Consider the following 25977-nt stretch of genomic DNA (forward strand, 5'->3'; position numbering starts at 1 on the left):
AATGGACGCTCCAGACTGGACTACACGTACAGCTAGAGGAATCCTGCATACACATGCATCGAAAATATCTCTATCGCAGATGCTGTTCCGTGCCTTTCAACAGGAAGAAATAGGTTTTTCTAACGGGTGAAGGAAATTTCGTGGTAACGATAGTTTCTGCTGTTGGGAAAGCCTAGACAGTGAAATAATTATGAAACGAACTCGTCCAATCCTTGTAAGACCAAAGAATGTTTTGTTTTGTTTTAGGGCGAAAAAATACCTAGGGTCATACGCACGCATGTGAAAACTGTGAAACACGAAGACAAAGAGAGGAGTTAATAACGACTACGCGTCAATGCCAATCACAGAAGAGAAGACACCTAAAAACATAGAGTGGGTCTATAAATGCGCCATAGAGCATCGGAGGTCCAGAATTTATATTTAAATGGACTTCGCCATATTGCTACGAGGGATAAAAAGTAAAAGGCGGTCGACAGCCAACGCGTCGCCTGCTAAAACAGCCGGTAACTCAGACGGCAAACCCAAGCGGGAACGTAAACGGTTAAGAAATGGACATTCTATCTGTAAATGGTGGGCAGTTAAAAAGTTGGGCACGATAAGTGCAAGGTGGTGTGGGAGCACCACATAAATGACGATCGCTACAAAGGCAGTGCCCAATACGCAACCTAGTCAAAATGACCACCTCACGGCGGGAGGGCTGAGAGGAGGTCGTCCAAGTTGCTGGGAAATAACGTGGAGCTCATTCCCATGAAGGGAAGACGAGTAGCGATGCCTAAGTGACACCACTTCCTGACAGACGCCAACACACAGATCACCGGAGGGAATATAAGATCTAGTGGGCTCTGGTACGAGGACTGCAGCCTTGGCAGGATCGTTAGCACCCTCGTTTCTTGTCAGACCGACATGACCAGGAACCCACATAAACATCACAGTGGCTCCATCAATAGTGAGGAAGTGACAGCTTTCCTGGACCCGTTGCACTAAGGGATGGACGGTGTACATCGCACACAGATTCTGAAGTGCGCTGAGAGACTCTGATGACGCAGTTGAATAGCCTGTGTCGCTGGATGTACAACATGGTTTGATACAGGGCGAAGATCTCTGCTGTGAATACTGATCAGTGTGTCGGAAGCCGATACCGAAAAACGTCGGCACCAATGACGAAGACACATCCGACACCACGGTCAGTCCGAGAGCCATCAGTGTACATAAAGGTACAGTCGCGAAATCCCATGCGAAGGTCGTGAAAGTGAAGGCGATAAAGCGAGGCTGCAGTAGTGTCCTGAGGTAGCGAATGAAGGTCAAGGTGAACTCGGGCCGCCACGTGAAGCCAAGATGGTGATGGGGTCACACCTACCGCGAAAGTTGCAGGTAGCGTGAAGTTAAGCTTCATGAGCAAGAGCCGAAAGCAAAATCCAGGAAGTAACACGGAAGAGGGACGCGCCCCATACTGGCGATCAATGGTGTCATCGAAGAGGGAGGCGTAGGGCGGGTGGCCACGCATGGCAGACAAACGGCATGAATAGCTGCTGAGGAAAAAGTCACGGGGTAGTACAACGGTAGCTGAACAGCTTCTGGACTCTCAACCAGGCTAGTGTACAAGGCTAGAGTGGCCAAACGGATGCCATGGTGGTGGATATTATTGAGACAGCGTAAGAGGGATGGACGTTCAAAAATTGTTTAAATGGCTGTAAGCACTATGGGACTTAACGCCTGAGGTCATCAGTCCCCTAGACTTTGAACTACTTAAACCTAACTAACCTAAGAACATTACACACAACTATGCCCGAAGCAGGATTCGAACCTGCGACCGTGGCAGGAGCGCGGTTCCGGACTGAAGTGCCTAGAACCGCTGGGTCACACCGGCCGGCAGCGACGGACGTGCAGAACCGTAAACAAAGCACCCAAAGTCTGTGTATTCCCCTGTCTTACGGCTCCAGGCACAAACGGTATGGAGGGATATGTGGTCTGCATGCCTCACTCATACGCATTTTCTGACTTTCCAGATCGCAGAACCACTACTGCTCTGTCAGGTAGCTCCTCGATTAGCAGCACGATTCTGAGTGCACTCCGTACAACTTCATCCCACCAATGAAAACTCCTTGCCAGTATCAGGAGTCAAACCTGCGTCATCTCCATAGCAGACGGGTACGCTGACCAATCATCTACTTATCATTGAAATCTGTCTAGTGTCTTTTTGAGGTCGTGTTTACGTCATCGATGCACATTTCAGTACACCGCTTGCTCATCAAGGCCCCAGTTGGTTGGCGAATACCATCATTCACAGTACAAAACACTGGTCTATTGCTATTTTAACAACAAACTGTATCATATATGTTTTCTGCAATCCTGAAGTTTAAATTTTTCTTTCAGGTAGTAATGAAATAAAGTACCATGTTAGGTCAGTACCTACAGTGATATCTAAACCTGACATGTATTTACCATATAAGGCAGTACTTTTGAATTCCTGTGCTGCTCCGAATGACACCGTTTGAGAAGTAGACATCAAAAGAGAGTCGAGAATTGACACAGGATAAATTCTCAAATAATGTTAGTAGACTGATTTCGGTGAACGATACAGCATCACTGGAGACTGGATGTGTATTGAATAAAATGTTATCGTTTTTCCAACAGCGTCAATTGCTTAAAACTACACGAGCTTCCGGCCCTGGGCTCCTTGACCATTGTGAAGTGGTATGTCTGCCAGTGGGCTTTTGGTGCGCCCTTAAATAGGCTAGCTGCTAGCTGTGACGTCACTGGTGCTCGTGATATTGCCATTATTGGGCATGTTTTGAGTCGGCTTTCGAAGTGCACTCTTCAGCCGCGCGATCGCTGGATTCCACGCAGCGCTGAGCTGCAAGCCACAGTCTGTATTTAGGGTGTTTGCGGTAATTTTTATTTCGATAGCTTTCTTTATTAAACTTTCCGAGAAGCCTTTAGTGCGAGCCAAGACAGAGGTATCTACAAATTTTATGTGGTGACCGTTTTCTAACGCATGCTCAGCTAACGCAGATTTCTCTGGATAGCGTAGGCGTTAATACCTCTCATGTTCTTTCCTGCGTTGTTCCACAGTGCGTACGGTTTGTCCCATGTACTTCTGGCCACACTCACAAGGTATTTCGTAGACTCCAGGTGTCCTGAGACCTACTGCGTCTTTAACTGGTCTCAGTAATCGACTGATTTCCGCTGAAGGCCTGAAGATTGATTTGATCTTGACATAAGAGGCAATCTAATAAAGGAAGCTATTGAAATAAAAATTACCGCAAACACCCTGAATCGAGACGGTGGCTTGCAGCTCAGCGCTGCGTGGGATCCAGCTATCACGCGGCTGAAGAGGGCACATCGAACGCCGACTCAAAACATGCCCATATATGCCAATGTCACGGGCACCTGTGACGTCACATCCGGCAGCTGGCGCATTTAAGGGCGCACCAACAGCCCACTGGCAGTCATACCACTTGACAATGGCCGAGGAGTGCTTGGCCGAAAGCTCGAGTAGTTTTAAGCAATTGACGCGGTTGGCAACCCGAGAAGACTCTGCATTCATATATGGATGTGTATTGGTAGTCGAGATGTTGTGGTCTCCCTGTCAGCCAGTGATCTAACCTGAGTAATATTGTATGCGAAAAAAAGGGTTAGGGTAAAAGGTTGGAAAGAACAGAATAGAGTAAGTGAAGGAAGTGCTCGTTGACAGAAAACGTTGGCACAGAACAAGAAAAGGGTGTGTCTTACAGATGAGTTTTGTAATGCAGCACTATTGTAGCGGCCCCTCAGGCAGACGTAGAATAAGAAAAGCATGTGTCTTGCAGATAAGTTTTGTAATACAGCACTGTACTGCAGCGGCATCTCACGCAGCTCCGCCGTCAGCCGGGAACGCCAGCCTCGCAGTGTTACCGCACTCTAGGGCCCCGCTGAGGCGCGTCCTCTGCAGGCGAGGGTACGACAACGCCTCGTCCCCTGCGCGCCGTGGGTTCGGCGTCCTCTCCTCCGTCTCACCGTCTACTGGAGGTGGACATTGTATCTCTGATGTGTGGTGAACCTGAGAAATAAATCTACTGTTGCAATTTGAGTGTTCTTTATTGTCTCCTGCTGTTACTAGACAAACCGCATGCCTGGTTTGAACAAAAGTTAACAACCGCTCAGAGAAGTCTGCTGCTGCTTTTCCCACCCTCCAACGGCGTAGATGCAGCCCAGCACTCGGGAATCAAAAGACAGGCCGTATTCCCTCTAAAATACTGAGAATTTCTTGAGCATAAAACGCTCTACGCAACCCCCGAGCAGCTCGTGCCACACGCGTACAGTCTTGTGATCACGTTACTGGGACATCATAGACGTCGTGGATTTTATTTTAAGATGGTTATAGTGTTTGACCTCTGCGGCGTTTGACTGCTCTAATCGGGTTGTAACGACAAGAACAGTGCGATCAGGTCTTATCGACCCTGAAGCTTTTCCCTGTAAACTGGATTTGTGGTTTCTAGCTTCTTATGTTGATTCAGAAGTGAAGGATGAAATTTCAGTCATTGTGCACATACCGTACGGTAGGGAGAATTCACGAAGAAATTTGTTGGTGATTTGGGGTGCGAACAAAATGCAAAAGCTATATTTAGTGGTAGTGGCTGTCACCTCTTGCAGCGTCGCGAGTTCACGCGCGATAACGCGCGCTTCTATACAGCCCGCAGTATTGGAGCCGGAGGCTGTGAAAGAAACCGCCACTTGCGTCTTAGAAGATGACTCAGGTACGCCTGCTACTACGGCAGCGTGAGAACGGCTCCTTTTTCACTACTCAGCGACCGTACATTCACCGCCTATAAGAACCTAAACAAATGGTATTAAATATTATTCAATCATTTTCAAAATCTGAATGATACCTTTTGACGTTCAGGAGAAGGTTGTATAAAAATTTAAACTCTATAACTATCATAGTTTGAAAGACAGAAAAAAATGCTAAAAAAGGCAAAAACCGAAACTTAGGAAACTAAATTCTGTTAGGAAATTATAATACACTACTGGCCATTAAAATTACTGCAACAAGAAGAAAGCAGATGATAAACGGGTATTCATTGGACAAATATCTTATATAAGAACTGATGTGTGATTACATTTTCACGAAATTTGGGTGCATAGATCCTGAGAAATCATCATCCAGAACAACAGCCTCTGGCCGTAATAACGGCTTTGATACGCCTGGCCATTGAGTCAAACAGCTCGCATGGCGTGTACAGATACAGCTGCCCATTCAGGTTCAACACGATACCACGGTTCATCAACAGTAGTGAGTAGCGTATTGTGAAGAGGCACTTGCCCGGCCACCATTGACCAGACGTTTTCAGATGGTGAGAGATCTGGAGAATGTGCTGGCCAGGGCAGCAGTCGAACATTTTCTGTACCCAGAAAGGCCCGTACAGGACCTACAACATGCGGTCGTGCATTATCCTGCTGAAATGCAGGGTTTCGCAGGAACCGAATGAATGGTAGAGTCACGGGTCGTAACACATCTGAAATGTAACGTGCACTGTTCGAAGTACCGTCAATGCGAAAAAGAGGTGACCGAGACGTGTAACCTATGGCACCCCCTACCATCACCCCGGGTGATACGACAGTACGGCGACGACGAATACATGCTTCCAATGTGCGTTCACCTCGATGTCGCCAAACACGGCTTCGACCATCATGATGCCGTAAACAGAACCTAGATTCATTCGAAAAAATTACGTTTTGCCATTCGTGCACCGAGGTTCGTCGTTGAGTAAACCATGGCAGGCCCTCCTGTTTGTGATGCAGCGTCAAGGTTAACCGCAGCCATGGTCTCCGAGCTGATAGTCCATGTTCCTGCAAACGTCGTCGAACTGTTCGGGCAGATGGTTGTTGTCTTACAAACGTCCCCTTCTGTTTACTCAGGGATCGAGACGTGGCTGCACGATCCGTTACAGCCATGCGGATAAGATGCCTGTCATCTCGACTGCTAGCGATACGAGGCCGTTGTGATCCAGCACGGGGTTCCGTATTACCCTCCGGAACCGACCGATTCCATGTTCTGCTAACAGTCATTGGATCTCGACCAACGCGAGCAGTAAATTCGCGATACGATAAACCGTAATGGCGATAGGATACAATCCGACCTTTACTAAAGTCGGAAATGTGATGGTACGCATTTCTCCTTCTTACACGTGGCATCACAACAACGTTCCAACAGGCAACGCCCGGCATCTGCTGTCTGTGTATGAGAAATCGGTTGGAAACTTTCCTCATGTCAGCACGTTGTAGCTGTCACCACCGGCGCCAACCTTATGTGAATGCTCTGAGAAGCTAATCATTTGCATATCACATCATCTTCTTCCTGTCGGCCGGCCGCGGTGGTCGTGCGGTTCTAGGCGCTCCAGTATGGAGCCGTGCTGCTGCTACGGTCGCAGGTTTGAATCCTGCCTCGGGTATGGATGTGTGTGATGTCCTTAGGTTAGTTAGGTTTAATTAGTTCTAAGTTCTAGGGGACTGATGACCACAGCAGCTGAGTCCCATAGTGCTCAGAGCCATTTGAACCATTTCTTCCTGTCGGTTAAATTTCGTGTCTGTAGCACGTCATCTTCTTGGTGTAGCAATTTTAATGGCCAGTAGTGTAGTTTACCTTTTGATATAATTGGAAAACATAAGCAGAGCTCTCAGCGTGTAGAATTAATTGATTGAGATTTTCATATTAAAACTTTAATTATTTTTCGTTTTCGTAATATAAAAATCAGACAAAATTATTATTATTGTCTAACAACATCGTTGTGGGAATGGAGGAGAGTGTCTACGTGGGACATTCGTAGGTTGTAATGTTGCATTATATAGCTTCATGTGTAACCGGTAAGAGTTACATAACCTGTCGTGGGAAATTGATCTGAGGGAAATAACCCACTTTGCTGATGACGTATGTCTAGGTGTGACTGCTATTGTAACAGAACAGCCAGAAAGTCAGCTGGGTTATTATGTGTATCTAAAGGGTATTTCCAGATTTACTGCCTTTTCGTTGTCCTTTATTAAACGCTATTTTATACTTGTGTATCAGAATGACGTAGATGCGCCTGATGTAGGAATTGGTGCAGGTCAGTTTTAGCGCTATTATGATCATGAGCGAGCATTCTGATTGGTAGCGAGTATGGTTAGCCAATCAGAATTGAGACGGTTCCCGCCTGTTACCTGATAGTTATACTGGGAGTGAGGCCACAAGAGGAGATTGCCTCGCTAGCTTTGAACTAGGACGGTCATGTTACTGGCAGGAGTCAAAATAATGTGTAAAATGAAGGAATACTGAGTTTCTCACGTTTGATATGTGTCGTGACGAACGCTGATGTAGTTACAGACAGTTCTGTGAAATTTTGAAGTTTTAGAATTATATTGGTGGAATGATATTCGCGTGTGAAAATTTGGCCTCGTAGTATCCACGTGGCATGTTTCACTATTCAACTACTGAGCATTTTTACCGAGCAGCTTCTTTTTTGAAATCCACCAGAAGGACCGAATTTAATAACTAATGTTAGCGGTGGAATTAATGACTGTGTAAACGTTGTTTAATTTGGGCGAAGTTGGACAGATTTCTAGCTGCTGTGCGTGCGAGATGAGTGTATGGATTGCGAACTTGACGAAAATAAGCAATAGTTTAAATGTGGACTGAATAGTACCGTTTCTTCGGTTATAAGAGGAAATACAAATTTTTGTGTGGAAATTTCCGACATTATTTTCCAGAAGCCAATCCATTATCTTACCGCGCGATAAATTTGTTATTGACAGTTTTTCTACAGAACTTTATTTCATTACTAGAGTTGCACAGCCTCAGTAATTGTAGGTGGTAGATGGTGTTTTTATATCAACGCTACACTCGCTACTATTCGAAGGAAAAGGCCACCAATCTTTTTCTTTTCACTATCTTTCTTCTTCCGATAAATTCTATAACCTAAACTCACAAATTCTATAACCTACAACGATAACCCGTTTGAAATTTCGCCCAGTGATCATGGCTTTACATCGGTGATTCTCTATGTTTTGGTCTCGTAATTATTTAACGCTACAGTGCATTTTCTGGAAAGGATGGTGGATCTGTTTCTTTTATATCTCACACTTTGACTCTCACACCCATCATCACGAAAATTTCCTCCAGACCGAGTGGTACAAAAAGCAACATGCATAACCCACTGCCTCTGAAACTATCTTTTTCTCTCCCATGCCAACCACACATACTTAAAATTTCATGAAATACATCACATTGGCAACATACAATACAAAGAATAGTCATAACGTTATAATCACATCACTTTCAGCATTCCATCTTCAATTAGTATTTGTCCCAGTTGCACACGACACTGCCCCACTTCGTAACTTTTGTTTCCTACTATGAACTCTGGAGGATATATGCATGATTTTCTGTGCAATGAAAGCCAAACAGCTGACGCACCTTGCTTCTCTCTCATTGTATTATAATTTGAATCAAGCGTCACACGGAAACATAACACGCAAAGTAATATTAAGAACATATTAATCACAAACGCGAGTCCTCAACTGATACCATGGACGAGTACTTCTCTTTATCCTTTGTGTCATAAACATATTGAGACTCACACAGTACTCACCACGTGGAAGTACTCGTCTCTAATTTCAAGTCGTGCACACGCCATTTCTTAAATATTTCAAACTTATAGTACACACGCTAGTAATTCAGCTTAAATTAAGCACTCTGAAGTATTTCAACTTATTGCTACATGTGGATTCATTGTGACCATTGGTCAGTTCCCAAGATTACTACGATCCTCTTAATATTACCTGCCTGGCATTTAATTCTCCCCACAAAAGTTCCTAAAATAGAGAAATTGTTATTCCAAACTACTCTTAGGTATTTCACATGCATACCATGTCTCCACTCTTTTGTCTTTCCGGAGCACACCTAAGACAGGTGTTACCAACATTAGATCCTGCGGCAGAGTGCTGAAACATGGACGTTATTCAGGTCATCTCGCACCTCCGTCGAGGTGGGGGAAGACCATGCTACCCATTGGTCAGCCACATTTCAGGCGCTCAAAGCTCAGGTAAATTTCATCTCTTTGGTCCGTCTCAAAGATGATCATATATTGCACATTCATTCATTTATCAGATCTCACCAAATTGGATGTAGGGATTTATTTTGTGGCAGTGCACATGTGATCATATTAAATCAATAAATTGTCATTATTTCCTACACCGGTATCCGGATTCGGTGAATTAAGTGAAATTGAGTTATTGTTACAAAAAATATGTTGTTCTGACAAGAATAACGAAGATTGTTGTACCTATTTTCAATGTCGGGCGGTACTGTACCCTTTCAACTGACTTGTGAGTAGCTCGAACTCTTCTTAAGCAATAGAACACAGTGTGTTGTCCTCTACGGCGAGTGTTCATCTAAGACAAGAGTATCGTCAGGAGTGCCTCAGGGATGTGTGATAAGACAGCTGCTGTTTTCTATATATAAAAATGATCTGATTGTCAGGCTGAGCAACTGCCTGCGGGTGTGTTCTGAAGATGCTGCGGTGTACGAGAAGGTGTCGAAGACGAATGTCTATACGATGATACAAGATGACGTAGAAAAAAATTTTGGTTGTTATGCCGAATAGCAGCTGGCTCTAAATGTAGACAAATGTAAATTGATGCGGATGAATAGGAAATACAAAAGCATTAGCAGATTCCTGGTTGACGCAGTCAAGTAATTTAAATATCTTGGCGTAACTTTGCATAGCGATACAAAATGGAACGATAATATGAGGATTGTAGGGGTTGCTAATGGTTGACTCTTGTTTATTGAAAGAATTTTTAGGAAAGTGTGGTTCATATATATGAAGGAGACAGCATATAGGACCCTAATGACATCTGCTAGTTTTGTTACAGGAAGATTCGAACAACACGCAAGTATTTCGGAGATGCTTCGGAAACTGAAATGGGAATCCCGGGAGGGAAGGCGACTTTCTTCTCGAGGAGAAGTGGCATTTGAAAGTGACCGAAGAAGGCTCCTGCTGTCGTCAAAATACATTTCGCTTAAGAACCGCGAAGGCAACACACAAGATATTAGGGCTGTTATGAAGCCATACAGATCATCATTTCTCCCTCGGTCTACCAGCGAATGGCACAGGAAAAGAAATGATTAGTGATGGTACATGGTACCCTCCCTTCAAGGCGCCCTTTAAGGTGGCTTGCATTATATACATATATCTTTCATGTCGATTACAATCATGTCATCAGGCAATTCCTTCTCCTTACAAAGGTTTTCAGTGTAATCTTTCCAACTTCCGCTCTCTCTCTCTCTCTCTCTCTCTCTCTCTCTCTCTCTCTCTCTCTCTCTCTCTCTGTCTCATCACGTTTAACAGTAGAGTTCCTATTGCACCCACATCACAGCAGTGCACGAAACGGGAGAGCAGGAAACGTATAAACACCATTTTCTGCATAGGGTCACATCCAGATTTCGTCGAATAGTTCTGAACGATCTCTGGTGGTTCCACCTTCTAAATAAAGGCAAAAATGGTAGTAATGCAACATTCTTAAGGGATGTGAACGAGGTCAGTGAGATTGCACGCCCACGATGGCCTCAGAAAATAGTTGAATTATACGGCCGTGGCTGCCACAAAAAAGAGTTGAATAATCCGAGTGTGGCTGCCAGCAGTGTCAAAAGGTTGTCAGCAACATCGTTCTGTCACACAGTGCACTGCGAACTGTCGTTTCCATCGCGAAATGGATGCGAATAAACGTCCCAAGGGAAGGGGTGCTTTCATTGACATCCATTATGCTATTCCCCTGAGGCCTTTTCGTGTCAGTTCTGAGCTGCTGTGTGTGTGAAATGTTTTAGTCGTTCATCCATAGAAAAATGCGTGATTTCAACGCTGGTCTTTGCGGTTCTGTCCCCCCTTGCTGATACATCAAGGGAAGGGCGGAAAGAGGGTAGCAGGTGGTATGATTACGTTCCCATCCCGTGGCACGTCCACGGTGGTACTGGTCAGAAATTCGGTGTCCATGTGATATCATCGCTTACATTCACATGAACTTCTGAACTCTGGTCTTTTTTTTCCATGTGCCGACGACACTTTACCGTGTGAAGCGTCGCCAAGCCAAATTTGAAACCTCTGCTTCTTAATGGAAGACAATTACGATTTTCGAAAAAGCGACCCGTTAACTGGGTTGCGCAGTGTAGATTAAGCGAGAGATTTATGGGATTTGCTGCAGTGTAAACGCAGCTTCAAGTACTTATGGCATTACAAATATATTAATTAATATTTTCGGAACTGATAAGGAATTGCTGTCAGAAGCTTTGAACATTTTTGAAAGTAACAATTAACAGCCGCTAAGTAATGTGTAAAACACATGTTTGACCATCAGCTTCTTTTCTACTTAAAAGCCAAATTTCTACTGGTTTCTTTCACAGACCACCTTCTAGGATTAGGACTAAAATAGTTTATACCACAACATAACGCGTGTCATTATTTAAGTAATGGCACCGTCTCATATGTAGAGCATGAATTCCCGTGTATCACACAGGACTTTTGAAGTCAAACATTCTACTAACATGCGTAATCGTAGCAGTACTGACAAGAAGATCAGAGGTGCCTGTTGCGTCTGTGGTCTCGTAAAGTGACATACTGCCGGGAGAGCGGTGTGATGCCTACTTCCATCTCCAGTAACGCCTGTGGCCTGAGGATGACACGGCGGCCGGTCTCTGCCGTTCGGTCTTCTTGGCCTGTTTGGGCTGTGTTTAGGTGTATATTTGTTGTTTACATACACATACAACTTGGAATAACTTTTCACAGTCACATCTAGGAACAAAATTTTTCATTTTCCATTTCCCAAATTTTATTTATCTATCTGTTGCATCAACTGGAGCCTGTTATGCGCAATTTAAACACTGGTTGTATTGCCTCTTACAGAAGTTATGCCATATTCATTGATACTATAATATCCCAGCCAAATATGTGCTAGTCCCAGACATTTTATTCGTTTATCGGTTTAAGGCTGGGCCGATCAATTGATGGATGCGTTTACTCTGACAAATAGAGTTGCTCCGTGGCGCGATGTCGGTAATGGTAATAATTTTGCTATCAGAAGAATGGATTCGATATACTACTACTACTTCTTGGTGGTACAGCCCTAGTAGGGCCTTGGCTTCCCGGACAACCTCAGCTCCCTCTACCCTGCTGGCTGCCTTGGCTCTCCATCTTCTCACTCCCATCCTTCTCAAGTCCTCCTTCACGTTGTCTAGCAATGTGGTCCTTAGTCTGCCTCTTATACGACATCCACCGGGTTTTCCTGTGAAAACTTTCTTGACTTTGCTGTTCTCCACCATTCTTTCTACATGACCCAACCAACTTAGTCTACACTCCTGGAAATGGAAAAAAGAACACATTGACACCGGTGTGTCAGACCCACATTACTTGCTCCGGACACTGAGAGAGGGCTGTACAAGCAATGATCACACGCACGGCACAGCGGACACACCAGGAACCGCGGTGTTGGCCGTCGAATGGTGCTAGCTGCGCAGCATTTGTGCACCGCCGTCGTCAGTGTCAACCAGTTTGCCGTGGCATACGGAGCTTCATCGCAGTCTTTAACACTGGTAGCATGCCGCGACAGCGTGGACGTGAACCGTATGTGCTGTTGACGGACTTTGAGCGAGGGCGTATAGTGGGCATGCGGGAGGCCGGGTGGACGTACCGCCGAATTGCTCAACACGTGGGGCGTGAGGTCTCCACAGTACATCGATGTTGTCACCAGTGGTCGGCGGAAGGTGCACGTGCCCGTCGACCTGGGACCGGACCACAGCGACGCACGGATGCACGCCAAGACCGTAGGATCCTACGCAGTGCCGTAGGGGACCGCACCGCCACTTCCCAGCAAATTAGGGACACTGTTGTTCCTGGGGTATCGGTGAGGACCATTCGCAACCGTCTCCATGAAGCTGGGCTACGGTCCCGCACACCGTTAGGCCGTCTTCCGCTCACGCCCCAACATCAGGACTGCATACGACCGAGGCACACAGGGCCAACACCCGGCATCATGGTGTGGGGAGCGATCTCCTACAATGGCCGTACACCTCTGGTGATCGTCGATTGGACACTGAATAGTGCACAGTACATCCAAACCGTCATCGAACCCATCGTTCTACCATTCCTAGACCGGCAACGGAACTTGCTGTTCCAACAGGACAATGCACGTCCGCATGTATCCCGTGCCGCCCAACGTGCTCTAGAAGGTGTAATTCAACTACCCTGGCCAGCAAGATCTCCGGATCAGTACCCCATTGAGCATGTTTGGGACTGGATGAAGCGTCGTCTCACGCGGTCTGCACGTCCAGCACGAACGCTGGTCCAACCGAGGCGCCAGGTGGAAATGGCATGGCAAGCCGTTCCACAGGACTACATCCAGCATCTCTACGATTGTCTCCATGGGATAATAGCAGCCTGCATTGCTGCGAAAGGTGGATATACACTGTACTAGGGCCGACATTGCGCATGCTCTGTTGCCTGTGTCTATGTGCCTGTGGTTCTGTCAGTGTGATCAAGTGATGTATCTGACCCCAGGAATGTGTCAATAAAGTTTCCCCTTCCTGGCACAATGAATTCACGGTGTTCTTATTTCAATATCCAGGAGTGTACTACTCTTTATTTCTGACGCGATATCTGGTTGTTGTACAACTCTCTGATGTTTTTACTATTTCTGATTCTCCAAAAATCCCTGTCATTCACTGCCCCGTAGATTTCCCTAAGTATCTTCCTTTCCCATCTCAGCAACAGCTCATCGTTTTGTGTCATAGTCCAAGTCTCCGACCCATACACCACCACAGGTCTAACTAATGTACGATACATCGTCTGCGTCGGATTCCTACTAAGGCTCCTCGCTTTGAAGACTTCAACCAGGGCAAAGTAGCTCCTGTTACCAGCTGCAACCCTTGGATGTATTTCTTCTCTCATATCATTATTCTCTGCTTCCAGCCACCCAAGATATTTAAAGCTCTCACAGCGTTCATATTCTTTTCCGTTCAAAGTCATGCTTCTTTCTCCTTCACTCTGTCTTTTCCTGGATGTTAACATATACTTGGTCTTAGATTGATTAATGGTCAGCCCCATCTCCGCACCATACATTTCTGCTGTTTCAAGTCCATTGGCGGCAGTAGATCGTAATCTTTTAAATTCACACTGAGAGCGACTAAGGAGTCACCTGGTCTCTAACATCCAAACTAGACGACGGTCAACCATACATTCCAAGACGTTTCCTACACCGCTTATTAAAGCACCACTCTGGTAACTACTAGAACGCGGTCCTCACCTGTTTCGATTTGGGAATGTGGCTTGCCTGCCATATCAAATTAAAACATTCGAGGAGGGTTTCCTTTGACACCACTGCAAATATCGAAGCAAGCTGTACCATATTTTGTCGTGCATTACCACGAGCATCAGACGGTGCCGAATCCAGCTTCCACATGAAGAAATTTTTCGATCTGAAGTACAACCTCTACAGACGCATGGTGGCGGTGGAACATCGGATCCTAGCTGACAGCAGCAATAGTCGTAGGAAAATGCTCTGCCAACATATCATCTATAACCCCGTGCGTTGTTTGGAGACACTCTTGTTTCATCACTGCTGCTGTTGGTAAATGACTGAGTTTACCAAAACTCCTCCTAATGGCTTCGCATACTTCTGTAGAAGTAAAGGAGCTGTTGATATCGTGCAGGAACGCATGTCATGACGTTTTCTAGCTGTCCTTCATCATACGTCAAGCTTTGGCTCTCGCGGCTAGAAAGGCTGTAATTTTGTCTGCTATTGGACAAAATTTAAACCGTTGTAGAGCCGCACGCCTGACCCAGATTATTAAGTGGCAGACATCGGCCCACCGAGACACAGGCTGCCTCCTATGATGACCTGAGGAGTTTCGGAACGATATGTCAACAAAATGGTGTGTAACTCGCGTGATGTGGTCCAACCAGTCCTCGACATGGTTCGGTGATCAAACACAGCCAGCTGACTGCACAGCGGCCGATTATCACTGTAGACCATCTGTGGCGGTTGCTTCATTTCCAGTTATCCTCCATACGGTAGATGGATCCAATGCCTGAAATTGTTACTGGAGTGAAGGTCTTTAGCTGCTTCTCACTGAGCAGAATCTCCAAGAGCTGGAGAGCAGGAAAAGAGGCTGAGGAAAATTCGTTAGCAGCCAAGAAATGTAAAGGATTGCCCGTGTAGCAGATGCACATCATGACATACTCAAGAACTCGACTCCCAGGGCGATTTATTGTTGCAACAGTGCATATGTATTGCATAAAATTATAATATTTACGGATCAACAGCACAAACCGTTGTGAGGTACCATTTTTAGACCCACGCTAAAACATTATAGTACGAGGTGTAGTCTCCATCTGCGACAGTGCAGATGCTTAGTCTGGGCATCCAGTCGACCGTACACATGGTGAATACTGTCCAGCGGTATTCCGTCCCTGCTCGACCTCTTCAAGTAGTTTCCTGTAAGAGTTGTTGGTTGACGAGTCACACGAGTAACTTCTCGTCCAATCGTGCCTCACACATGCTCGACTAAAGAAATGTCTGAAGATCTTGCTGGCCAGGAAATTTACTGCACGTCTTGCAGAGCACCTTGAGTTTCACGGTCAGTGTGTAGTGAGCATTATTCTGTTGTAGCAACGCCTCGTCTTTCTATTGAAGGAACGGCAAAGGAACTGGTGTAACTACATGCCGCATGTACAGAGCACTGGTCAGAATCCCCTGCAGAAACACCACAGGTGAACAGAAGTTGTAGCTTACTCAATCCCAGAGCATAAGGCCTAGAGTAGGGACAGTGTGTCTTGTATGAATGCACTCTACATGACAGGCCATCACCAGGTAAACTTTGTACTTACGAATGACCATCACCTTTGTGCAGGCAGAATCTTCCTTCACCGCTAAAGATCACTGAGAGCCATTCCATCTTATAAGTGGTTCTCCGACGGAAGCAGTCAAGCCTTGCACGTTGATGCGTGGCGTCGGTGGATGATGGGCTAGCAGTGTGCGAGTCCATAGTCCCACTGCTAATAAGCAGTTCGCAACAGTTGATACTGACACGTCAGGGCTCATAAGCTCTCTTATCTGTACTGTGGTAGATGTACGATCTGCACTGCTGTCCTTACAATACAACGATCCTGGAGAGCGTCTGTGCTGCTCGTACGACCAGAACCTCGTCTACGGCTGTGAAAATTTTCACGTGACCACTGAGACCAGAATCGTTCCACTACTGATGCAGCATCAATTTGTTTGGAAATTCTCCGAAAGGCCCATCCCGCCACTCAGAAAGACCACCATCTGACACCTTTCAAACTCGCTCACTCTCCATGGCGTAGTTAACCGTCTGCTTCACACGTCTGCACCACACTGAGACTTCTGGCTGTAAACATTTCGTAGTAAAGGGAAGACACAGATAGCGTTCTAGTAGCTATTCCACTACGGTGTTGCCGTATGTTGTTGAAACCATTCCCAACACATCTACTACCCCACAGGTGGCACACGCCATCATCTGATCAAAACCGACATCGTCGTGCAGGTGCACTAACCTTTTTTCCGACAATGTACAAGCCAAAAAAATGACGCAGCAAGAATGAAACGGAAATCGAACAGACGTGATGACATGTAGAGAGAGAAAATGATTACTGTTCCAGAAAAATTCAATGATTTTCTCAAGTGAAATAGCTTCACAAAATGAGCAAGCCAATAACGCGTTGATCTGCTACTGGCCCTTACGCAGACAGACTCGAATTGATTGACAGAGCTGTTGCATATCCTCCTGAGGAGTGTTGTGCCATATTCGGTCCAATTGGCGCATTAGGTCGTCAATATCCTGTTCTGTTGGAGGACCCTGTCCATAACGCTGCAAACGTTTTGAATTGGGGGGAGATCCGGCGACCTTGTCGGCCGAGGTAGGATTTGGCTAGCATGAAGACAAGCAGTAGAAACTTTCGCCGTTTTCGAGCGTGCATACCTTGCTGATATGTAAGACGAAGGTGGCAAATAACCGGGCGTAGAATATCGCTGACGCATCGTTGTGCTGCAAGGGTGTTGCGGATGAAAACCAATAGTATTCCTGCTATGATAAGAAATGGAATTCCAGGCTATCAATCCTGGTTGTTTGATCTTCAGTAATGAGCCTCGCATCGAAGTGAGCCAAGGTGGCCAACTTTCTCAAGAAAGCAATACATAAATAGGAAGGAGGTACACGGCTCGTGTTGCCTGTAGTTCAACCGTGCCTAGACGGTCAGAACCGGGAATCGATCGAGTCCGCATTGTTACTTTGTGCTAGGAAGGGTTCTCTAGAAGTTAAGTGTCCAGGCCTCTTGAAGTGAATCAAAGCGATGTTGGTCGGACATGGATGAGACAGAAACGGGAACTGTCGGTGACGTGCCTCGTTCAGGTTGTCCAAGGTCTACTACTGCAGTGGATGACCGCTACCTACGGATTATGGCTTGGAGGATCTCTGACAGCAACGTCACCATGTTCAATAAAACTTTCTTGCAGCCGCAGGACGTCGTGTTACGACTCAAATTATGCGCAATAGGCTGCATGATGCGGAACTTCACTCCCAACGTGTATGGCGAGGTCTATCTTTGCAACCACAACACCATGCAGCGCGGTACAGATGGGCCCAACAACATACCGAATGGACCGTTCAGGATTGGCACCACGTTCTCTTCAGCAATGAGTGTCGCATTTGCTTTCAACCATACAATAGCTTGAGACGTGTTTGAAAGCAAGCCGGTCACGCTGAACGACTTAGACATAGTGTTCAGCGAGTGCAGCACGGTGGAGGTTCACTGATGTTTTGGGGTTGCATTACGTGGGGCCGATGTACGCCGCTGGTGGTCATGGAAGGCGCCGTTATGGCTGTACGATATGTGAATGCAATCCTCCGACAGATAGTGCAACCATATCGGCAGCATATCGGCGAGGCATTCGTCTTCATGGACTTAATTCGCTCCACGATCGTGACCATCTTGTGAATGGCTTCCTTCAGGGTAACGACATCGGTCGACTAGAGTGACCAGCATGTTCTCCAGACATGAATTCTATTGAACAAACCTGGCATAGATTGAAAAGGACTGTTTATGTACGACGAGACCTACCAAACACTTTGAGGGATGTACGCCGAATCGCCTTGATGAACTTGCGAATAGCATGCCACGACGAATATAAGCGTGTATCAACGCAAAGGGACGTACTACTGGTCATCAGAGGTACCGACGTGTTCAGAAATCTGGGCCACAACCTCTGGAGGTCTCGCTGTATGGTGGTACAACGTGCCAGGTCTGGTTTCCCTGAGCAATAAAAAAGGCGGAAATGATGTTTATGTTTATCTCTACTCCAATTTTCTGTACAGGTACTCTCGGAACCGAGGTGATCCAAAACTTCTTTTAATGTGTGTAAATGAGCTGACCATAATATGCATTTGAAGTGTGTACAATGGTGAATTTGAAAAAAAAGGATACTTGATTCATTGGAAATGTGGTGCCTTCGAGGAATTTTTCGAAGAAAATGCGTGAATAAAATTCAAATTGAAAGGGAGCAGGAGAAGAATGAAATTTTTGGATCATGCCTATGAGTACTGAGATCTTCTTTTTCGCTTATATTTATTAACTGTGTGTTCCCACATTCATCTTTCCCTTCTTCCTCCATCCCTTTCTCTATTACCATTGGTACTAGCTCTCATAATGGGATGCAGCAATCACTAATCACTGTTGTATTTGTCATGCAAGAATGTAAATTGTTTCTGTTTTTTATCTCTACTATTGTAATATTTACTTTTTTAAACGTACCATAACATGTTTAATACGCAATGTAGAACGCCTGGTTGGATGTAGGAGAGAGCCTGATGGACCTAATATTGACAGGCTAAATAAATAAATGGAGGAAAAAATAATTACATAAAAGAAGAACATCTTACTGGGACATAAGCTGCGGCAGCATACTCACACTGAAAGGTACCTTCAAATTAGTTATTTACGTCAAGGTAAAACCCTCCACTTATGCGACATTTAAAGATGACAGTAATTCACATGTTCCGTATGCACATTTTTCGCGTTATGAAATCACATACCAACAGCGATGGGGTGGTTCTCATTATCTGCGTAATTGCTGAAAAAAATCAATTACTAGAATCTTAAATAGATTCATTGCTTTTCTCCCATGCCTGGGTGCTCAGGTCAATGCATTATGGATGGAATCCGTGATTGTTCACTGATTTTTTGACCGTGAAATTTCGATACAATCCCCACACCCGAAAGTGTAAAAAAGAAAGGAAATTAAATTTTTGACATCGCCTCTAGAAAGATAGACTGCTCGCTTTGATGCCAAATGTTCAACGAAATAGTCAAAATTAAGCTACAATTGCTTCGTCATTCAACAATGGGATCAATCTTGTTGAAATCGGCCTTCTGTGAAACAGTAACTAACAGTTTTGATCAGATGAATGTATTCAAAAATATGTGCTTCAAATATGTCTTCTAAATAAAACGTCACTCGCAATTAATTAAGCATGTACACAAAAAAAATACTTTTACAAGAGCGACACTTCCATAAATATCACCCAAGATGAAGACAGATGAGCGAGTGACAAATTTTGCCGTAATAGAAGTAATACAGAAACCTCGCGTTGTTTGAAAAGATAAATGATAAGATATGCAAGCAGCATCTTAGAATGCCCGAACTAATCGATGCATTACAATCTCTTGACATTACGAAACTGCGTAGTGTATAGTGAGTTCTATATATACACATTTATGATGTTTTAAATTAAAATAAGTTAGCGTTATAACTGTATCATTAGACTGACTAGTTTACAGGAAAACAATAACGGCAGACCAGAACCAAAACAAAAAAAATTTGAGCACAGTTTATATTGGTTGTAGTAGTTATGTAGATGTAACAGCATCAAATTAACCAAAAGACTGTCACCTTAAGAGATACAGCCTGATCCCCTACCATGATATGGTGGAGGAACTCTTCGTGTGAATACATCCAATTACATGAGAAGAGTGCCATCTTTGGGCAAGTATATGACAATAGCATAGTTCACACAATTTCAAAGATAGCAGGGGCAGATAGCTGCGAGAACTATGGTACAGTCAGCTTATCGGCTCATGCATCTACGTACGTTTCACACGAGAACGAATGTTTCACGGACGAATGGAAAATAAAATTGAGTATCTGCTAGGTGACGATTAGTTTGACATTTGAAAAGTTGACAGCACCACATAGGCAGTTCTGACGATGTGACTGGGTTTGTGGACCTGGGAGTAATCTCGACAAGCTGTCCGAAATTCTGAGAAAAGAGGCGTAAGCTTTAGAGAAAAATGGCCAGTATGCAGTTTGTACAAGAACGAAGACGGAAAATCTAGAATGGAAGACCAAGAACGAAGTGATCGGATTAAAGAGAGTAAAAGACAAGGATTGCGCTGAACCGCCGATCCTGTAGCAGCAACTCAGCAACGATGTCTGCAGCAGGCGAAAGAAAGGCAATCTGCAAACCAACAGGCTTCACAACAGCATAACCGTGTACCCAATATCGAGGGTCCGCCGCAGATCAAATTATAAGTTCCTTTCCCAGTTGCTTGAAAGCTCCATAAATTAAAACATTAAGCAGCAGCAGATTCAATCTAGAAGATAAGGATAGACGCAGAAAACTTCACCAGTCCCTGTTGTAGAAAAAGTTTTATCGTAAAAAATTTTTTGACAGTTCAACAAAGTCACAGTGTTTCTATATGTTCGCTGTGCGGTCTGACCCTGCTTGATATCTTTGCCAGAATAAATTGAAATTCTCCTAATTTTTCCTTAAATAATTAATTAATGTCACTAAAGAATCAGTGTTGTTCTGATTTGACGAAATATTCCACTTTAAATCCAATCTTCTTGACCACTATCGCTGTTAAAGTTTTAAAACAGAATTTTAATACACTTTACAGTATCGATTGTTTTCAACATGTCAATACGTGTCGACTTCTCATTAATAAAACTTTAAACTAGTTAATTATTGCAGATCGTCCACACTCCTGATAAAATTCTGCCAGAATCTCTCCAATAAATTTGAATTTTAATAAAATTTGCAAAATTCACACATAAGTAGCCCTAATATTTACGATGTATGTCGTAACAACAGAGTCATCTGACTGTTTTAACTTCCAACTCGAAGTTTATGTGAGAGTTGATAACCAATTGACATCCAATTACAAACTTTATCATCCACATTCAACATTGAACTCCTAATTATTTTTTATATAAAAAACATTTTAATAATGGTCAGCATGATGTTTCAACGGTTCTTCCAGCCGCCGGCCGTCGAATACGATTCAATATTGGTTAGCTCTCGTCGTCCGCCGCGTCTGGAGTCCTCACTGGTTCATCTTGCTGCCACGCTCGACATGAAAGAGAAGAAACAAAATCTTTTTAAATAGCAAGTCTCCACTTAACATACTATATATATATATATATATATATATATATATATATATATATATATATATAACCCCTCCATGAACCATAGACCTTGCCGTTGGTGGGGAGGCTTGCGTGCCTCAGCGATACAGATGGCCGTACCGTAGGTGTAACCACAACGGAGGGATATCTGTTGAGAGGCCAGACAAACATGTCGTTCCTGAAGAGGGGCAGCAGCCTTTTCAGTAGCTGCAGGGGCAACAGTCTGGATGATTGACTGATCTGGCCTTGCAACATTAACCAAAACGGCCTTGCTGTGCTGGTACTGCGAACGGCTGAAAGCAAGGGGAAACTACAGCCGTAATTTTTCCCGAGGACATGCAGCTTTACTGTATGATTAAATGATGATGGCGTCCTGTTGGGTAAAATATTCCGGAGGTAAAATAGCCCCCCACTCGGATCTCCGGGCGGGAACTACTCAGGAGAACGTCGTTATCAGGAGAAAGAAAACTGGCGTTCTACGGATCGGAGCGTGGAATGTCAGATCCCTTAATCGGGCAGATAGGTTAGAAAATTTAAAAAGGGAAATGGATAGGTTAAAGTTAGATATAGTGGGAATTAGTGAAGTTCGGTGGCAGGAGGAACAAGACTTTTGGTCAGGTGAATACAGTGTTATAAATACAAAATCAAATAGGGGTAATGAAGGAGTAGGTTTAATAATTAATAAAAAAATAGGAGTGCGGGTAAGCTACTACAAACAGCATAGTGAACGCATTATTGTGGCCAAGATAGACACAAAGCCCATGCCTACTACGGTAGTACAAGTTTATATGCCAACTAGCTCTGCAGATGATGAAGAAATTGCAGAAGTGTATGAGATAAAAGAAATTATTCAGGTAGTAAAGGGAGACGAAAATTTAATAGTCATGGGTGACTGGAATTCGTCAGTAGGAAAAGGGAGAGAAGGAAACATAGTAGGTGATTATGGATTGGGGCTAAGAAATGAAAGAGGAAGCCGCTTGGTAGAATTTTGCACAGAGCATAACTTAATCATAGCTAACACTTGGTTCAAGAATCATAAAAGAAGGTTGTATACATGGAAGAATCCTGGAGATACTAAAAGGTATCAGATAGATTATATAATGGTAAGACAGACATTTAGGAATCAGGTTTTAAATAGTAGGACATTTCCAGGGGAGGATGTGGACTCTGACCACAATCTATTGGTTATGACCTGTAGGTTAAAACTGAAGAAACTGCAAAAAGGTGGGAATTTAAGGACATGGGATCTGGATAAGCTGAAAGAACCAGAGGTTGTACAGAGTTTCAAGGAGAGTATAAAGGAACAATTGACATGAGTGGGGGAAAGAAACACAGTAGAAGAAGAATGGGTAGCTCTGAGGTATGAAGTAGTGAAGGCAGCAGAGGATAAAGTAGGTAAAAAGACGAGGGCTGCTAGAAATCCTTGGGTAGCAGAAGAAATATTGAATTTAATTGATGGAAGGAGAAAATATGAAAATGCAGTAAATGAAGCAGGCAAAAAGGAATACAAACGTCTCAAAAATGAGATTGACAGGAAGTGCAAAATGGCTAAGCAGTGATGGCAAGAGGACAAACGAAAGGATGTAGAAGCTTATCTCACTAGGGGTAAGATAGATACTGCCTACAGGAAAATTAAAGAGACCGTTGGAGAGAAGTAACAACATGTATGAATATCAAGAGCTCAGATTGCAACCCAGTTCTAAGCAAAGACGGGAAGGCAGAAAGGTGGAAGGAGTATATAGAAGGTTTATACAAGGGAGATGTACTTGATGACAATATTATGGAAATGGAAGAGGATGTAGATGAAGACGAAATGGGAGATAAGATACTGCGTGAAGAGTTTGACAGAGCACTGAAAGACCTGAGTCGAAACAAGGCCCCCGGAGTAGACAACATTCCATTAGAGCTACTGACGGCCTTGGGAGAGCCAGTCCTGACAAAACTTTACCATCTGGTGAGCAAGATGTATGAGACAGGCGAAATACCGTCATATTTCAAGAAGAATATAATAATTCCAATCCCAAAGAAAGCAGGTGCTGAAAGATGTGAAAATTACCGAACTATCAGTTTAATAAGTCACAGCTGCAAAATACTAACGCGAATTCTTTACAGACGAATGGAAAAACTGGTAGATGCGGACCTCGGGGAGGATCAGTTTGGATTCCGTAGAAATGTTGAACACGTGAGGCAATACTGACCTTACGACGTATCTTAGAAGAAAGATTAATAAAAGGCAAACCTACGTTTCTAGCGTTTGTAGACTTAGAGAAAGCTTTTGACAATGTTGACTGGAATACTCTCTTTCAAATTCTGAAGGTGGCAGGGGTAAAACACACTGAGCGAAAGGCTATTTACAATTTGTATAGAAACCAGATAGCAGTCATAAAAGTCGAGGGGCATGAAAGGGAAGCAGTGGTTGGGAAAGGAGTGAGACAGGGTTGTAGCCTCTCCCCGATGTTATTCAATCTGTATATTGAGCAAGCAGTAAAGGAAACAAAAGAAAAATTTGGAGTAGGTATTAAAATTCATGGAGACGAAGTAAAAACTTTGAGGTTCGCCGATGACATTGTAATTCTGTCAGAGACGGCAAAGAACTTGGAAGAGCAGTTGAACGGAATGGACAGTGTCTTGGAAGGAGGATGTAAGATGAACATCAACAAAAGCAAAACGAGGAGAATGGAATGTAGTCAAATTAAATCGGGTGATGCTGAGGGAATTAGATTAGGAAATGAGACACTTCAAGTAGTAAAGGAGTTTTGCTATTTAGGAAGTAAAATAACTGATGATGGTCGAAGTAGAGAGGATATAAAATGTAGACTGGCAATAGCAAGAAAAGCGTTTATGAAGAAGAGAAATTTGTTAACATCGAGTATTGATTTAAGTGTCAGGAAGTCGTTTCTGAAAGTATTTGTATGGAGTGTAGCCATGTATGGAAGTGAAACATGGACGATAACTAGTTTGGACAAGAAGAGAATAGAAGCTTTCGAAATGAGGTGCTACAGAAGAATGCTGAAGATTAGATGGGTAGATCACATAACTAACGAGGAGGTATTGAATAGGATTGGGGAGAAGAGAAGTTTGTGTGACAACATGATTAGAAGAAGGGATCGGTTGTTAGGACATGTTCTGAGGCATCAAGGGATCACAAATTTAGCATTGGAGGGCAGCGTGGAGGGTAAAAATTGTAGAGGGAGACCAAGAGATGAATACACTAATCAGATTCAGAAGGATGTAGGTTGCAGTAGGTACTGGGAGATGAAGAGGCTTGCACAGGATAGAGTGGAATGGAGAGCTGCATCAAACCAATCTCAGGACTGAAGACAACAACATATGTGTAAACATTTCTTACTATATACTTTCTAATCTATAACTCGAAGAACCAGAAGTGGAAATCAAGTGTGGGATTAAAATTCAGAGTGAAAAGGTATCAGTGATAACATTCGCACATGGCACAGCTATCCTCAGTTCAAGTGAAGGAAAATCACATGATGTGTTGTATGGAATCATCGGAGTACAGAATATGGTCTGAGAATAAACCAAAGAAAGATGAAGGTAGCGTAGAGAAGTAGAAAACAGATCAGTGATGAACTTAATATAAAAGTTGGGGACCACGAAGTAGCTGAGAAGGAGTCCTACTACCTTGGAGCAACGTAACAAAACGGACGAAGGAATGAGGTCGTAGGAAGCAGACTATCACAAAGAGAGGATTCCTGGCTAAGAGAAGTAAGATAGTTACAAATACCTGCTAGTCTCAAAGTTTTTTTATAGCACCACATGTCAAAGACTTTGATGAAATTGCTTCATTGTTGTCCCATGGTCCATCATTCACTTCTATAAAATGCTCTGGTCCATATGTACGTTCACAGAAATTATTTCCTCACATCTACCATGTTTATAACAGTATTATCATAAACACTTTAATTTGTTTCAAAATGTATTTGCAAATCTGGCGATTTCCACAAATTCCGAAGAGGAATGTTACCTGATCAAACGCAAGTGCAAACCTGAAGCAGACGTAACGACAATAATGCCTAGATAATACTTAAAAATCGATCGCAACTCTGAAACGCGCTGGACAGTAATCAGAAAATAAAAATTTGTGACTGAAGATGGAGTATTATTAAATTTTGTATCCCTAAACTTCTTTGCGAGTTCGCTTTGACTGAGAATATAGTGTAACCTTATACATTTCCGTTTTTGCCGACATGGAACACTTGAACGTTTTCCTCGATGGTGTTTGCAGAATGGCTGTAACTGGACACTATATATGGGTAGACGTGATTTGTTAATGTTATTCAGATGGAATGCATCCACGATTTCTTAGACCGAATTGCTATCAGTTTTCTCATAGTTTGCAAATACATTTGCACATACCAGGCTTAGGGGCAACTGAGTGGCAGTTTTGGTGATTTGGATAATTTTGTTTTTGTATTTTGTCATTCCTATAAAAGCTTACTTTTATATCATAAGCCTTAATAGTCAGGAGACTCT

This window comes from Schistocerca gregaria, chromosome 5, assembly GCF_023897955.1.
Source record: "Schistocerca gregaria isolate iqSchGreg1 chromosome 5, iqSchGreg1.2, whole genome shotgun sequence".
Lineage (NCBI taxonomy): Eukaryota > Metazoa > Arthropoda > Insecta > Orthoptera > Acrididae > Schistocerca > Schistocerca gregaria.